Source organism: Nicotiana sylvestris, chromosome 10, assembly GCF_000393655.2.
Source record: "Nicotiana sylvestris chromosome 10, ASM39365v2, whole genome shotgun sequence".
In the NCBI taxonomy this organism is placed as follows: Eukaryota; Viridiplantae; Streptophyta; class Magnoliopsida; order Solanales; family Solanaceae; genus Nicotiana; species Nicotiana sylvestris.
The window spans coordinates 131,489,912-131,508,485 of NC_091066.1; positions in this window are offsets into that span (position 1 = coordinate 131,489,912).

Genomic DNA, 18,574 nt, shown 5'->3' on the forward strand with positions numbered 1-18,574 from the left:
TAGCTAAGGCAGCCTGAGAATCAAGGATCTTCTGCTGGTTGGCAAGAATCTCCTTAAGTGAATCCTCGATAGACTGGGGCACTTGCATTGGTTGTGGTGCCGACTGAGGCGCAATGGTGGATGTCAATGTAGACAACTTGGACGAAGTAGTCGCCATCTAGTTATTCAAGATATGAAGTGTCTGGCTTAGCTGGTGGACAGTGATAGGATGGGCCCGGGAAGATGGAATCCCCAGGCCAGCTGAAGTAGAGGGAACAGCAGTAGTGGAAGGTCCGGGAGGCATGTCAGCAACTGTGGAGGCAGGCTCAGTGGAGGGCTCTATTGCAACCGGCTCTTCAAACTGGCCAGTTGGGGCAGAAGCAGGTGACTTGTAATTCTTGTCCTTGGGGTTGTCTGACCCCTTCAAACTATACCACGAAAACGGAACCACAAGTGTGACCTTGATGTCAAAAGGTCTCTTCTCCACCTCCAGGTCCCAGAAATACATAGTGAGGGTGTTGGGAAAAGGGTTGTTCCGGTCATGCTCAACCCCCACTACAGAAATGATGCGGGACATCACATTGCCCACATTGATAGGGTATCCCGCCATAATAGATGCAACAAGAACAGCCCGGACAAGTGGAATAGTCTGATCATGGGTAGTAGGGTCAAGCTGACTGCACACAAAAGTCAACCACCCCCTAGCCTCAAAGTTAAAGGTCCTCCGAAGTATTTTGGCCCCTACTTGCAACCACTCTGGAACAGTACCCAGGATTGCCAGGTATGAAGCTAACCACGGACGAACCTCCTCGCCCATTGCCAACGTTTTATTGTAAAGGGACTCATCTTCTTCATTGAACCTCAGGTATACATTTAGTGCCTTCCCAGTAAATACCATATTTTTGTTTCGCACTTTGGTCACTTTAGTACCCTTCAAGATGTGGGCCACATTGCTATAGAACTCCTTGACCATGTGCTCATTCGCCTTCACACAATCATCCCGAAAATGCTCCCAACCCACTTGAGCTCAAAACTGTCTATGCACATTAGGGTGTAGGGGCAGTAGGTCTCTGTCAATAAAAATCCTCTCAAGAATCAACTTCCGTAGTGGCCACCATTCCCTAAACTTGTGGAATGCCACCTGGCTGACAAATCTATCCTCCCAGACTACGGTATTTCTAGTCCAGTCAACACCCCCAACCTAAGGCACACCACCCCCAGCTACCTCCTCATCTCCCTCATCACCTCTAGCACCCTCTCCAGATATTGAAGCTGTAGGAGAGGTAGAGTATTCATCCCCACTACCTGCTGCTGAGCCCTCAGACGACCTAGAAGAAATGTTGACTGAAGCTTGAACATCGGGGGAAGAGGGAGGAGTGTCTCTATGTATGGCTCTCTCCAGATACAGGATGTATAGTGGGACTGAATCCGAAGAGATCTCCTGGGAGGGCTCGTACTCACTCCCCGAGTTGTCAATGGCTTTGTCAGCCGCTTTGATTGCTTTCCTCATTGTAGACATGTGATTTTTGACCCTCCCCAAGATCTTTTATATTTTAGCATGTAAATATTTAATTTAGGCCTAATATCGTTATTTCAACTAATTTTGACTCTTTTACTTTATTTTATTACAACAAAATGAAAATTACAAAAAAAAATAGTTTCATTAATGTTTTGTAGTCATTTTAATCTTGAAAAATACAAAAAAAAAAATTTAACGGCTAGTCTTATTTCGATAATTACTTTTACTTAAGTAGGGCTAATTAATATTTTTGGTAATATTTTCATATGTATAGATTTTTAGTTAATTAAGCCGATTTTAATAAAAACTAGTCATAAGGGCTCATTCTTTCCAATCTATTAGCCCATTTAAGTGCAAGATTTAATCCTAGCCATCTATTTCCTTCTAATCCAATGGCCATCATCCCTTCCCACTTCCATATAAAATACCCAATTATAGAAACCCTACCCTTAAGTTTTCAAGACCTAAGACCTAAAGAAAGAATAAAAATGGCGGGCAACCATCTCCCTTCTCCATCTCCAAGACCTCACCTTAAACCAACCAACGATTACCCCCAAAAATCCATTAGAAATCCCACCTTCAAATACCCTTTAAACCCAATTTCCAAACATCATATAAGTCACAAAAATTCACTAATTTTCCGTCCAAAGATACGTTGAAGTCGACCTGAGGAATTCGCGGAGTTACGAGATTTTCGGTGAAGTTCCCTTCAGAGAGGTCCGTTGAAGTTTCCGATCTATTTAACTCATTTCTAGTGATATTCATTTTCGCTGATTGTTTGTTAAATCAAAACAAAAAGTTCATTTGTGAAATTAAGAGTTGAAATCTTCTTCGGTATGAGCTTAATTATACTGTTACACGGTTTAAATTGAGTGACTTTATGGATAAATTTATTGTTTGTAACTTATTTATTAGTGGTATCTGTATAATTTATTGAGTGACTTATTTATTTATGTTGACTTGTTCAACAATTTATTTGTATTGTTAATAAAATTAGACCTGTGTTTCACTATTTTGGTATCTATAGCTAAAGAGACGAATTTTCTTAATCAGTGACTTAATAAGGAGAAGTATTACTTTCTAAGTTGAACAGCTTAAGCTGTTAAGAAATTTTAAGGAGAAATAATCTTCTCTTGAAGATCCAAATTTTTAACAATCTTATTAATTTGACAATGAAAATTGAGAAGTTCGATACTATGTAAACTACTACCTGATCTTTTAGAACAATTTCGAATACTGATTCCAATGCTTCAAGGTTTCTAGTAACTATATAAAAAACTAATTACCTTGATAGATTATTTAGAAGTGACATTTCTTCCACAATGCCCGTTCCATAATCATGATCTTACAATAATCTCAAAGTTTAAGGAGAATAATGAACACCGTTAGAGTGCTTTAGGCGCGATTAATAATAAATATCGTGACTATGGGTACAGTTCCAGTGGCATGGTCATGATACCTAATTCCCAAATTCGGGTGTGCATTTATGTAATCCAAATCTGAATCCCAACAATGTTAGATAAAATGTGTCGTGGACGGCGGGTGCATTTATGTGACGTGGTTCAAGACGTGTTTTAGATGACGTTGAATCTTTCTCCTAAAAAATAATTAAATAAAAGCGGTTATAAAGTTAAAATTGAACCATAGGCTAAAACATGTATTAAAATTAGATAATAGGCCAATTATAACAGTTGAGCGACCGTGCTAGAACCACAGAACTCGGGAATGCCTAACACCTTCTCCCGAGTTAACAGAATTCCTTACCCGGATTTCTGTGTTCGCAGACTATAATACAGAGTCAATCTTTTCCTCGATTCGGGATTTGAACCGGTAACTTGGGACACCATAAATTATCCCAAGTGGCGACTCTGAGTTTAATAATTAAATAATCTCATTTCGATTGTCACTTAAAGTTGAAAAAAACTTCCCTTATACTCCCTTACAGGGGTGTAGGTAAATAGGAGGTGTGACACTCATGTTATGTTTTTTCTAGCCTGGGGAGTGAGTTTTACCATCCTTTGCTTCCCTCCCCGGGAGGAATCACCTCGGTCGGGTTGTTTCGAGCCTTTGCCTCTATGTTTGACCATTATCTGCAAGCACAAACATCTAGCTTTGTTAGTATCAGCATAGACAGTGAAACAAATGTGGAAATGAATTGCAGAACAGAAGCCAAAAGTTGCAGAAATAGTGCAGCGCGGGACGTACAAAAAGGAGTGCGGCCGCACTGGAGTCACCGCGGCCCACATAAAAGCCACCACGGTCCGCATTGGGGCAAGGTCCATAAAACCACTTCTCTGAATCTAGCCACCGCGGCCCGCACAAAGTGGTATCGCGGCTGCGGTGGGCTAGCGCGGACCGCACAAGATGTAGTGCGGCCGCGCTGGGCAACAAGTTAGTTTCCTGAAAAATCCTCATCGCGGTCCGCACAAAGTGGTACCACGGAACGCGTCAAAGCACCGCGGACCGCACAAAAATGACTGCGGTCCACGGTGGGTTCTTGGTCAAGGCACTGAGTTAGGGTTCTTGGTCTTGCATTTTAGTTCAATTCAAACCTAGTTAGGGTCCCTACTCAGTTTACCCAGTTCATTATACCTCTCAGGCATACAAAAAAAAACTACATTTAAGCTAACCTACGCTAATAAATAGAGAAATACGGGAAAAAGAATAAGTTACAGGATAATGGCAGTGAAATAAAAACGAAATTATAAAATTAAGCACAAAGAAATGGTTGAAATGTTACCAGATGTGGATACGAAATGCAAATAATCACTCTAAACAAGAATCACAGTCAATAGGGAAGATGAACAATAACTTTTAGGTCTTTGAGAGTCAATTTTTCGAAAAGAGTAATCGGTGACCCCTGTGGTCTGTTTATAGAAAAACATGCAGGACCCAGTCTTACCTACCAACGCGGCCGTACAAAATAGACCGCGGACCGCACTGGGTTTGTTCAGAAGAAGTCTGAGAAGGCAACCTCCGCGGTCCGTACAAAACAAATCGTGGCCGCGGAGGTCCATCGCGGTCCGCACTAAATGGAATGCGGCCGCGGTGGCAAACTTCAGAGAGTACCTCACTTGGCCTTCACTACTGTGGACCGCACAAAGTGCAATGCGGCCGCACTGGCAACTTCATAGACTGTTCAATTTTTTCCTCATGTTTTGCACTGCATCAACACAATCACTGCAACATCTCACAACCAATTAGTCCTAAAATCAAGCCTAAACTACAAAGAAAACAAGAAGAAAAAGACATGGGTTGCCTCCCAAGAAGCGCCTGATTTAACGTCGCGGCACGACGCATGTTACCATCACATCACTTTAGATGAATAAGTGCCACCACGTGGCTGTCATCAAATTTTCTAAGATAATGCTTGACCCAGTGCCCATTATCTCTGAAAACTTCACCATTTTTGTTCCTTAGATCAAGAGCACCGAATGGGGTCACAAACACAACTTCAAATAGCCCACTCCACTTTGATTTGAGCTTACCCGGAAATAGACGTAACCGGGAATTGAACAAGAGAACCATATCTCTAACCTTGAACTCCTTACCCCGAGCATATTTGTCATGAAGGTACTTCATTTTGTCCTTATAAAAGGATGAACTTGAGTAGGCATGGAATCTAAACTCATCGATCTCATTGAGTTGCTCAACACGAAGATTTGCAGCAACATCCCATTCCAAATTCAATTTCCTCAAAGCCCACATGCCCTTGTGCTCTAACTCAACCAGAAGATGACAACCTTTTCCAAACACCAACTGATATGGAGACATCCCAATTGGAGTTTTGTAAGCCGTCCGATAAGCCCATAGAGCGTCATCTAACTTTTTCGACCAATCGATCCTATTAGCATTGACAGTTTTTGACAAGATGCTCTTAATTTCTCTGTTGGAGACTTCCACTTGACCACTAGCTTGAGGATAATAGGGGGTAGAAACCTTATGATTGACATGGAAAGCAACGTGTCAAAAGCCTTGTTGCAAAAGAGAGACCCCCCATCACTGATAATCGCACGAGGAGTGCCAAACCTTGTGAAGCTGCTCTTTTTTATGAAATGCCACAACACTCCGAGCTTCATTGTTAGGAAAAGCCACGGCTTCAACCCTTTTCGAGACATAATCAACCGCCATAAAAATGTAAGTGTTCCCACAAGAGCTAATAAATGGACCCATGAAATCGATGCCCCAAACATCAAAGATATCCACTTCTAGAATCGTATTGAGAGGCATCTCATCCCTTTTTGAAATTTCGCCCGCTCTTTGGCACTCATCACACTTCTTCACCAAATCACCCGCATCTTTGAACTCGGTGGGCCAATAGAATCCACAACTAAGAACTTTCGAGGCGGTCCTCACCCCACCATGATGGCCACTATAGGGTGAAGAATGGCAAGCCTCTAAGATACTCAATTGTTCTTCCTCCGGGACACATCTACGAATCACACCATCCGTGCAAATCTTGAACATGTATGGCTCATCCTAATAGAAATCCAAACTATCCCGCTTGAGCTTTTTCCTTTGGTTAGAAGAGAGCTCATACGGGATTATTCCAGTAACGAGATAATTGGCAACATCGGCAAACCATGGCATTACACTCATTGAAACCGCAAGGAGTTGCTTGTTGGGAAATGAATCATTTATCTCAAGGCTGTCATAAGTCCTCCCCTCCTCCTCCAAATGGGACAAGTGGTCCGCCACTTGATTCTCACTACCTTTCCGATCAACAATTTCTAGATCAAACTCTTGAAGAAGTAACACCCATCTCATCAATCTCTCCTTGGAGTCTTTCTTGGTCATTAAATACCTAAGGGCGGCCTGATCGGTGTGCACTATAACTTTGGCCCCCATAAGGTAAGGTCGGAATTTTTCCATGGAAAATACAATAGCCAACAACTCTTTCTCGGTGACTGTGTAGTTCCTTTAAGCCTCATTCATGGTCTTGCTTGTGTAGTACACTAGATGAAACATCTTGTTGATTCTTTGGCCCAAAACAGCCCCAACCGCAACGTCACTAGCATCGCACATGAGCTCAAAAGGCAAGCTCCAATTTGGTACGGTAATGATGGGAGTAGAAGTCAACTTGAGCTTGAGAAGCTCGAATGCTTGCATACAACTCTCATCGAACAAAAACTTTGCATCTTTCTCTAGCAACTTGCACAAAGGGTGTACCACTTTGGAAAAATCTTTTATGAACCTCCGGTAAAAACCCGCGTGCCCAAGAAAACTCCTCACCCCTTTGACATAAATAGGGGGAGGAAGCCTTGAAATCACCTCTATCTTGGCTTTGTCAACTTCAATTCCATGCTTTGAGATTTTGTGACCCAACACTATACCCTCTTCAACCATGAAATGGCATTTTTTCCAATTGAGTACGAGGTTTGTGTCTTCACACCGGGCCAACACTCTATCCAAATTATCCAAACTCTCTTCAAAGGAATCACCAACTACGCTGAAATCATCCATGAAGACCTCCAATATATCTTCCACCATGTCGGTGAAAATATCCATCATGCAACGTTGGAAGATCGCCGGAGCATTACACAATCCGAACGGCATTCGAGAGAAAGCGAATGTGCCATAAGGACATGTAAAATTTGCCTTCTCTTGGTCCTCCGGGGCAATTAAAATTTGATTGTACCCCGGGTAACCATCCAAAAAAGTAATAGAAAGCACGCCCCGCAAGACGATCTAGCATTTGGTTAAGGAATGGCAATGGGAAATGATCTTTTTGGGTCACCTTGTTTAGCTTGCGGTAGTCCATGCAAACTCTCCAACATGTGACTATCCGAGTAGGAATAAGTTCATTGTTGTCATTGGTCACCACAGTCATACCACCCTTCTTCGGCACACATTGCACCGGAGAAGTCCAAGAACTGTCAGAAATAAGATAAACCACACCGACGTCTAACCATTTGATCACCTCCTTTTTCACAACTTCTTGCATAGCCTCGTTCAATCTTCTTTGATGCTACAAGGAAGGCTTTGCATCCTCCTCCAAGATAATTTTGTGCATGCAAAATGCGGGGCTTATTCCCCGAATGTCAGCTAGAGTCCATCCAATTGCCCTTTTCCACTTTTGAAGCACCACCAAAGTGGCCTCAACTTGTATGTTAGTAAGGCAAGAAGAAAGAATAACTGGTAAAGTAAAATTTGAGCCTAAGAATTCATACCTGAGATGTGGAGGAAGTGGTTTCAACTCCAACATCGGTGGCTCCTCAATTGATGGCTTTGTTGGTGGAGTTTTCCTATTTTTAAGATCCAAAGATAATTTCCTCGACTCATAAGAATAAGAGCCCATCCCATGTAGGGCATTCACGCACTCCACTCTACTAGCATCATCATTGACATCCATGTTTAAAAGCACTGCTTCAAGAGATCCTCTACATTGATCACAACACTGGTATCATCCACGATCACAGCTGTGACAAGGTTTACAAATGAGCATACCTCGGTGCTATTGGGTTGCTTCATAGATTTGCAAATGTGGAAAATGACCTTTTCATCTCCCACTCGGAAAGTGAGCTCACCCGTTTCAACATCAACCGATGTCTTCCCCGTTGCAAGGAAAGGTCTGCCCAAGATAATAGGAACCTCATAGTCTACCTCACAATCCAAAATCACAAAGTCAGCCGGCAATATGAATTTGTCCACCCGGACAAGCACATCATCAATAATGCCCAAAGGTCGCTTCATCGATCGATCCGCCATTTGAAGTCTCATTGAAGTTGGCCTAGGTTGCCCGATACCCAAAGTTTTGAAAACTGAGTAGGGCATCAAATTGATACTAGCTCCCAAGTCACAAAGAGCTTTGGCAAAATCCGCACTTCCAATGGTGCAAGGAATGGTGAAAGCACCGGGATCTTCAAGCTTCGGGGCCATTGAATGCACTATAGCACTAACTTGGTGAGTCATCTTTATCGTTTCACAGTCCATAGAACGCTTCTTTGTAACCAAGTCTTTCATGAATTTTGCATAACCTGGCATTTTTTCAAGTGCCTCCACCAGAGGCATATTAATATATAAGCTCTTTATCATGTCAATGAACTTTTTAAACTGATTATCATTCTACTGCTTCGCGAGCCTTTGAGGATAAGGTGGAGGTGGTCTTGGCAAAGGAGCCTTGGCTTTTGGCACAACCGGCTCCGGCATGTCAATTATGTATTCCCTAGACGGGTTCACATCATTTTGGGTTTTCCACCTCGACCTATTGAATATCAATCCTCACTTCATTGTTCACATTTTCATCAACCACATCTTCAACTACCAAAGGGACTTCGTCCTCTTACAACTCAACATCATCATCCACGACTTGCTTTTGCTTAGAGGCATTTACATCACCGCCTCTCCCACTTCTTGTTGTGACTGCCATAACATGATTGTTCCCACCCTTTGGGTTCACTACCGTATCACTTGGTAGAGCACCCTTCTGGAGAGTATTCAATTACTGAGAGATTTGGCCTAATTGCACCTCCAAGTTTCGGATAGAGGTGTTGTGAGAAGCTAACTGTGCATCCAAATCGGCATTCCTCCTCATCATCTGCTCGAACATCATTTCAATTTTGCTCATATCATTACCAGAAGAACTAGGACCTTGAGAAGGGAAAGTGAGTGGATTGTTCGGTTGTTGGTACATTGGGGGCCTTTGAAAGCTTTGCCCCCGGATGCCTTGGTTTCCATTGTTGTTCCACCCGCCTTGATTGTTGTTGTTTCCCCAGTTGTTGTTATTTCCATTCCAATTGCCTTGGTTGTTGTTTTGATTACCCTAATTGTTGTTTTGGTTGTTGTTGTTCCAATTACCACCACCTTGTTGTTGATTGCCCCAATTTCCTAGGGGTCGCCATTGTTGGTTTGAAGAGTTGCCTCTATTGCCTTGATAGTTGTTGACATATTGTACCTCCTCACTTTGGTCATCATAACCATCATTTGACACCCATCATATTCATCAACAAATTGCTTAGAATTTCCTTGATTTTGTTGCCTCATTTTCCTTCTCTTGTTGACAAGCATACTAACACCCTTCATGGCATTCACTTGGCGAGGATTCTAAACTTGTTGCAACTGCGCCTTAGCTAATTGGTTCATAGTAGTTGTAAGCTCAGCTATCGCTTGCCCGTGATCATGTAATTCCTTATGCAAATGGATAACTGTAGGGTCACCTTGAGGCACATTTGCTCTATTCTGCCATGCTGAAGAAGTGTCCGCCATTTCATCAAGTACATCACATTCCTCCTCATAAGAAAGCTTCATAAAATTACCCTCGGCCAATTGGTTAACAATGCATTGATTTGTAGTATTTATGCCCCGATAGAAGGTTTGTTGGATCATGGCCTCAGTCATATCATTATTTGGGCATTCCTTCACCATCGTTCTATACCGCTCCCAAATCTCATGCAAAGGTTCCGTTGGCTCTTGCTTTAAGGCTAATATTTCATCTCGAAGTGCCGCCATATGACTAGGAGAGAAGAATTTGGCAATAAAATTATCCGCCAACTCATCCCAAGTTGTGATGGAATGGTTGGGGAGTCTCTCGAGCCAATCCAATGCCTTTCCCTGAAGTGAGAACGGTAAAAGTCTCAATCTTAACACATCCTCGGACACATTTGTCTGTTTGCTCCCCCAGCATGTATCTACGAACCCCTTGAGATATTTGTAGGCATTTTGATTTGCAGCGCCCGTGAAGTACCCACGCTGCTCAAGTAAGGTCAACATCACATTGGTTATCTGAAAGTTGCCCGCCCGAATTCGGGGTGGGACAATAGCACTTGCGTAGCCCTGGTTTGGTAATACTCTAGGAGCCACTCTTGGAGGAACCGGGGGAGGCTCTCGAATATTGTCATTTGGATTAGCATTGGCATTCCGGCCTCTTTGTTGACCTTAAGGTGCAAGAGGCACCTTATCTTGCTCAAGATCATCTACCTCTTCCCCCGCTATCACGTTTCTAAGAGGATCATTAGCGTTGTTTAAAGCCATATTGGTACCTGAGTAATGACACAAACAAGTAATTAACAAAGAAGTAAAGAAGAACAATACATGAAAATAACTAAATAGATAGCCAAAACCGTTAGCTCTCCGGCAACGGCACCAAAAAGTGATCGCTGCCAACTCCACACTACTAAAAATTAAAAAGAGAGGGTCGCAATAGCTTTTACCCGATATGAGGGTCGGGATCAATTTCCACAGGGAGCTAGAAATGGAGTCGAGTATCTATCTAGACTAGAGTTGTGTAATTGTTCCAAATGTCACTTCCATACATTTTTGGGTTTTTGATTATAAACTACTATTATCAAACTATTAATTGAAACTAGATTATGCTACGAGATAATTGCTAAGTTGTATCTAATGGGAAGAAGGGCACTAGGGTCGTGACATTACCTAGGTGGCTAATTGACGGGTAGATATTACTAAGGTTCGATTGACATAATTGGGGCTTATGCTATAACTTTTGCACAATTTTACCCACTCTCACACCTCTAGGTAGAAAGAGTGATTTTGCCCAATTGACTCTCTCGAGACCAAATGGGTAGGCAAATTAGCTCAAGCAACTAGGGTTTAAGTTGGGTAATTACTCTCTCGAGGTTTAACCCTTTAATTGGGACTATCAATTCTCTTGAGTCCATCCCAGTTCCTTGTTGGGTCAATTTTGGAGACTTAGGCTCTCTTTCTCAAGAAGAGCCAAGTCAATTTAGCAGAAACCAGTGTTTGCAACCACCAATTCATAGATTAAACCATAAAATTGACCCAAATAACAAACACTCATAGTCAATCTAACAATAGATGGCAACACCCATCAATTACCAACACTAGGGTTGAGCCACAACCCTAGCTAATGGGTTTAGCTACTCAAGCTTGAAGGAGAAAATAGAGAAATAGATGAAGAACAAGGCATATTAATTAAAAGCTAAATTAAAATACAAGAATCTATCGTTAATTTGAAGCTAAGATGCCAAAAATGGCTACAGATGAGGTTCTCATGAGCGCAGCTCAGTTCTAGATATATCAAATGACCTAAAAATGGTAAAATGTTCTATTTATACCAGGCTAGAAAAATTGGACAAAAATACCCCTGCGGGTTCAGCGCGGGCCGCATAAAATGGACTGCGACCATGCTAGGCTCTTGGACTTCAATTCTGGGTTATCTGAACTTGGGCTCCGCAGACCGACAAGAATGGACTGCGGCCGCAGAGGCAGCTGGCGCGGTCTGCACAATCATGATCGCGGACCGCTTGGCTTGAACTTTGGCATTTTCCATCTCTCTGAATTTATCTTCCGCGGACCTCACAAAAAGGTAGTGCGGCCGCGGAACCTTCACCGCGGACCGTGCAATGCATACTGCGGCCGCGTTGCCTGAAGCCTGGTTTTGCCATCTCTCTAAATCACCTAGTGCGGCTGCATTCGACTTTGTGCGGTCCGCACTAGGCTTGTTTGCCCTCAGTTTACTTTGTCTTTGATTCTTGAGCAGGTTTCACTCCTTTTGAGCTGATCTTTGACATTTCGTCACTTTGTCGATCAAACCTGCAATCAAGCACAACTTATGAGCCTTTTGGGACTACTTTGTAACAATTTATAATCAAAGCATAGGAAAGAAGGAGCATGAAACTCGTTAAAATCCCTACTTATCATATATCATCTGCGATAGACCCTTCGTTCCTATGAAGACCATTGGAGACCCCGCAGTGACAGTTCCTAAAACAAGAAAGAAATATAACGATGATGACCACAAGGCTATAGAAAAGAACATTCGAGTAAAGAAAATCCTCGTCTGTGGTATTGGACCAGATGAGTGATAACTAGGGATTATGATGCATTTTACACTCCTTCTTGCTTAAGTTTTGATTAGAAATGTATACAAAATAGTCCCAAAGGCTCACATGTTGTACTTGATTGCAGGGTTTGGTCAACAAGGTGACAATTCGTCAAAACCAGCTCAAAAAGGAGTGAAACATGCACAAGTACCAAGAACAAGGCCAAGCTCAGTATAACAGGACTAGTGCGGCCGCACACCATTTTGTGCAGTCCGCAAAGAAGAGGTTCACAGAGTGTTCATTTCAGGTAGCCAAGCAATGAGGTCACAAAGTATTTTGTGCGGACCGTATTAACTTTATTATGGCCGCACTCGACTTTGTGCGGTTCACAAAGCCCAAGATCAGAGAGTTTCCAAGTTGGAGGAATATGTCCAGTGCGGTCCACGGTCCATTTTGTGCGGACTGCAATAGAAGCCACCGCGGCTGCGGTGCATTTTGTATAGCCCGCGGTGGCCAACTTCAGAGAGTAGATTATTTCAGCCAAGAGCCTTAGTGCGGACACACTCGATTTTGTGCGTTCCGCACTAGCCTCGCCGGGGTATTTTTGTCCAGATTTTTTGGCCTAGTATAAATAGTTTCTTTTTCCATTTTTAGGTCATCAGTTGTATTTTAACGGTTAGCTTCGCTCGTGAACAGTATTTATTTTCTATTTTGAGTAATTTTAGCTTAGTTTCATCATTGAATCTTCAAGTTTTATCTTGTAATTAAATTTTATGGGTTTTTCTTTATCTATTTCTTTGTTTTCTTCTATAATCATGAGTAGCTAGACCCATTAGCTAGGGTTGTGGCTCAACCCTAGTGTGAGTAATTGATAGGTCTTGTGTTTTAAGACTTGATTGTCTATGAGTGTTTGATATTTGGACTAATTTAGGGTTTTAATGTTGAATTAGTGGTTGCAAACACTAGTTTATGCCTAGTTAACTTTGGTTCTTCTTGAGAAAGAGAGCCTAAGTCTATGAAATTGGTCCAATAAGGAATTGGGGCATATTCAAGAGATTGAAGCCCCAATTAAAGGGTTAAATCTAGAGATAGTAATATCTGACTTAAACCTCAATTGCTTGCACAAATTATCATACCCAATTGGTCTTGAGAAAGTCAATTAGGGCAAAATCACTCAAACTACCGAGAGGCATAGAGTGAGTAGAATCGTGCAATGGTTATATCGTAATCCCCAAATATGACAATCTAGCCTTAGACTCGAGAATCCATCAATTAGCCACCTAGGAGAAAGTCACTTCCCTAGTGCCTTTTACCTATTTAGACAACCTTCAATAGTTTACTCTTAGCTTCACTTAGCCTAATTTAGCATCTTAGTAGTATTAAATTAGAAGTGATATCAAAACCAATTATGAATAGAAGTGCAATTAGGAACAATTACACAACTCCAATTTAGATAGAAACGCAACTTCAATCTCTAGCTCCTTGTGGAAATCGATCCCGACCTTCTCGGGTAAAAGCTGTTTCGACCACTATTACTACTTTGTATTAGTACAGGGTTAGCTTCAATCACTTTTTGGCTCCGTTTCCGAGGAGCTAACGGTTTTGACTATCTATCTATATTGTTTTGTGTATTGTTCTTTTTTCCTTCTATGTTAATAATTTGTACAACTTCAGGTACAAAATGGCAGCAAACTTAAACAACGCACCTCTTGGAGATCTTCCGCCGGGGGAGGAGGTAGATGACAATGTTGATGATGAGGTCCCTAATGTGCCTCAAGGACAAAGGAGAGGCCACCAGGACAATGATAATATTCAAGACCCTCCCCTGCCACCTCCAAGAGTAGCTCCTCGAGTGCTTCCCAACCAAGGCTATGCAAGTGCAATTATCCCACCCCGGATCCGGGCGGGCAATTTTCAAATTACCAATGTGATGCTGACATTGCTGGAGCAGCGTAGGTATTTCATGGGCGCTTCCAATCAAAATGCTTACAAACATCTCAAGGGTTTCGTGGATACCTATTGGGGGAGCAAGCAAACTAATGTGTCCGAGGATGCACTTCGGTTGAGACTCTTCCTATTTTCACTTAGAGGGAAGGCATTGGATTGGCTTGAGCGACTTCCCAACCATTCTGTCACTACTTGGGATGAGTTGGCGGATAAGTTCATTGCAAAGTTCTTCTCACCGGGGCATATGGAAACATTGAAAGATGAGATCTTAGCTTTCAAGCAGGAGCCCACCGAACCATTACATGAGATTTGGGAGCGCTATAGAACAATGGTAAAGGAATGCCCTAACAATGATATGACTGAGGCAATGATCCAACAGACTTTCTACCGAGGCATTAACACAACAAACCAGTACATAGTGAACCAACTTGTTGGGGGCAACTTCATGAAGCTGACTTATGATGAGGCTTGTGACATTCTTGACGAGATGGATGACACTTTCTCCGCTTGGCAAAGTAGAGCCAATGTGCCCCAGGGTGACCCCACGGTCACTCATTTGCACAAAGGGTTACATGATCATGGACATGCTATAGCTGAGCTGACAACTACAATGAACCAACTAGCAAAGTCACAGTTGCAACAAGTTCAAAATCCTTACCAAGTGAATGCCATGGAGAGTGTCAACATTCTAGTCAACAAAAGAAGACAAAGAGGTCAACAGAACCAAGGGAATTCAGAGCAATTTGACAATGATTATGGTGGATTCCAAGATGATGGTTATGATGGGCAAAATGAAAAGGTGTAATACGTGAACAACTATCAAGTCCAAATGGGCAATTCTTCTAACTAACAACAATGGAGACCCCAAGGCAATTGGGGAAATCAACAACAATAAGGCAATGGTAATTAGGGGAACAACAACCAAAATTCCAATTGGAGCAATCAGAATAATAATCAAAACAATCAGGGTAATTGGAATGGCAATAACAACAACTGGGGTGGTAACAATAATCAGGGTGGTTGTAAAAATGGCAATCAAGGAAAACGGGGACAAGGCTTTCAAAGGCCCCCAATATACCAACAACCGAACAATCCACCCCCATTTCCATCCCAAGGTCCTGTTCTTCCAATAATGATATGGGGAGAATTGAAATGATGTTTGAACAGATGATGAAAAATAATGCGGATTCCAATGCTCAGTTTTCTTCCCACAATACTTCAATTAGAAATTTGGAGGTGCAATTAGGCCAAATCTCACAGTCCTTGAATACTCCCCCTAAGGGGGCTCTGGAAAGTGATACGGTAGTAAACCCGAAGGGTAGGAACAATCATGTTATTGTGGTAACTACAAGGAGTGGACGAGACGGTGATGTGAATGCCTCCAAACAAAAGCAAATTCTGAGTGATGAAGTTGAGTTGCAAGAAGATGAAGTTCCTTTGGTGGTTGAAAATGTGATTGATGAGAATGTGAATGAAGAAGTGAGGATTGATATTCAAGATGCCGAGGTGGAAATTCAAAATGACGTGAACCCATCTAGGGAACACGTAATAGATATGCCAGAGTCAGTTGTGCCTAAAGCGAAGGCTCCTTTGCCAATGTCACCTCCACCTTATTCTCAAAGGCTCGCGAAGTAGAAAAACGAGAATCGGTTTAAAAAGTTCATTGACATGATGAAGAGCTTATCCATTAATGTGCCTTTGGTGGAGGCTCTTAAACAAATGTCGTGCTATGCTAAATTCATGAAGGACTTGGTAACAAAGAAACAATCCATGGATTGTGAAATTATAAAGATGACCCACCAAGTTAGTGCAATAGTGCATTCAATGGCCTCGAAGCTTGAAGATCCTGGTGTTTTCACCATTCTTTGCACCATTGGGAGTGCGAACTTTGCTAAGGCTCTATGTGATTTGGGGGAAAGTATCAACATGATGCCCTACTCAGTTTTCAAGACTTTGGGTATTGGGCAACCGAGGCCGACTTCCATGAGATTGCAAATAGCAGATAGAACGATGAAGAGACCATTGGGTATTATTGATGATGTCCTTGTTGGGGTGGACAAATTTATCTTGACAACTGATTTTGCGATCTTGGATAGTGAGGTAGATTATGAAGCTCCAATCATATTGGGGAGATCTTTCCTTGCTACTGGGAAGGCCTTAGTTGGTGTGGAAGCAGGGGAACTCACCTTCCAGGTGGGTGATGAGAAAGTGGTCTTTCATGTGTGCAAGTCAATGAAGCAGCCCAACAGTTCTGAGGTGTGCTCTTTTGTGGACCTTGTCACAACAGTGATAGTTGATTATACAAGTGCAATGATCAATGTGGAGGACCCTCTAGAGGCCGTATTATTGAATCTTGATGTTAATGAAGATGAAGGCCGAGTGGAGTGTGTGAATGCTTTACATGGTATGGGATCTTACTCTTATGAGCCTAGGAAACTAAGAATAGGAAGACTCCACTAACAAAGCCTTAAATTAAGGAACCTCTGGTGTTGGAGTTGAAGTTGTTGCCTCCACACCTCAGGTATGAGTTCTTAGGCCCTAGTTCTACTTTGCCAGTTATTCTTTCCTCTGGTCTTACTAACATGCAGGTTGATGTCATCTTGGCGGTGCTTCAAAAGCAGAAAAAGGCAATTGGATGGACTTTAGTTGATATTAGGGGGATAAGCCCCGCATTCTGTATGCACAAGATTATTCTGGAAGATGATGGAAAGCCCTTCTTGGAACATTAAAGGAGGTTGAACGAGGCAATGCAAGAAGTTGTGAAAAAGGAGGTGATCAAGTGGTTGGATGTCGGGGTTGTGTACCCCATCTCTGAAAGCTCTTGGACTTAGCCGGTGCAATGTGTACCGAAGAAGGGTGGCATGACCGTGGTTGCAAATTCGCATAATGAGTTGATTCCTACCAGAACCGTCACCGGTTGGAGGGTATGCATGGACTACGGCAAGTTGAATAAAGTGACCCGCAAGGATCACTTTCCCTTACCTTTTCTTGATTAGATGTTAGACCGACTTACTGGGCGTGCCTTCTACTGTTTCTTGGATGGGTATTCTGGATACAACCAAATCTTGATTACTCTGGAAGATCATGAGAAGACCACATTCACTTGTCCATATGACACCTTTTCCTTTTCTCGGATGTCTTTTGGGTTGTATAATGCATCGGCTACATTTCAGTGGTGTATAATAGCCATTTTCACCGATATGGTGGAAGATATTTTGGAGGTGTTCATTGACAACTTTAGTGTTGTGGGTGACTCATTTGATGAGTGTTTGAAAAACCTTGATAGAGTGTTGACTTGTTGTGAAAAAACTAATCTTGTTCTTAATTGGGAGAAATGCCACTTCATGGTGGAAGAGGGCATAGTTCTTGGGCATAAAATTTCAAAGCATGGTATCGAGGTGGACAAAGCAAAAATTAATGTGATTTCAAGCCTCCCTCCCCTACCTCTGTCAAGGGAGTTAGAATTTTTCTTGGGCATGCGGGGTTCTATCGGAGATTTATCAAAGACTTTTCGAAGGTAGTTAATCCCTTATGCAAGTTATTGGAAAAAGATGTCAAGTTTGTGTTCGATGAGAGATGTATGCAAGCCTTTGAACTTCTTGTCACACCTCCTTTTTACCTACACCCCCGGAAGGGTATTAAGGGAGTTTTTTTCCAAATTAAAGTGACAATCGAAAAAGAATTTATTTAATTAAAGATTCAAAATTGCCACATGGGATAATTTAGGGTGTCCCAAGTCAAAAGTTTCAAATCCCGAATCGAGGAAAGATTGACTCTGTTTTACAGTCCACGAACACAGAAATCCAGGTAAAAAATTCTGTTAACTCGGGAGAAGGTGTTAGGCATTCCTGAGTTCCGTGGTTCTAGCACGATCACTCAACTATTATTATTGGCCTATTTATCTGATTTTTAAAACACTTTTAAACCTATGTGCATTTTAACTTTAAAACCGCTTTTAATTATTTTAAGGAAGATTTCAACGTCATCTAAAACATGTCCTTGAACCACGCCACATGAAATGCACCCGCGATCCGCGACATATTTTATTTAACGTTGTTACAATTTGGATTTGGGTCACATGAAATGCACACCCGAGTTTAAGGAAATTAATTATTAAAATAATGCGCCTAAAGCGACTACGCATTTTTAACTTTGCGAGGGCCATGGAAAATTCGCTAAATGGCGCACCTCGATTTCTAAATAGCAAACATATCAATTAACTGAGGGTCATGCATTTGAAATATTGTTTGTCACGGCACACCTCGATTCTAATTTTTAAAGAGGTAAATAACTAAATTAAACTATGTAAAGAGCTTCTAATCCTAATGTGAGAGTTTCAAACTCAATATTAAAAATCATATGCTAGCAGAACACGACATTAAGCTGA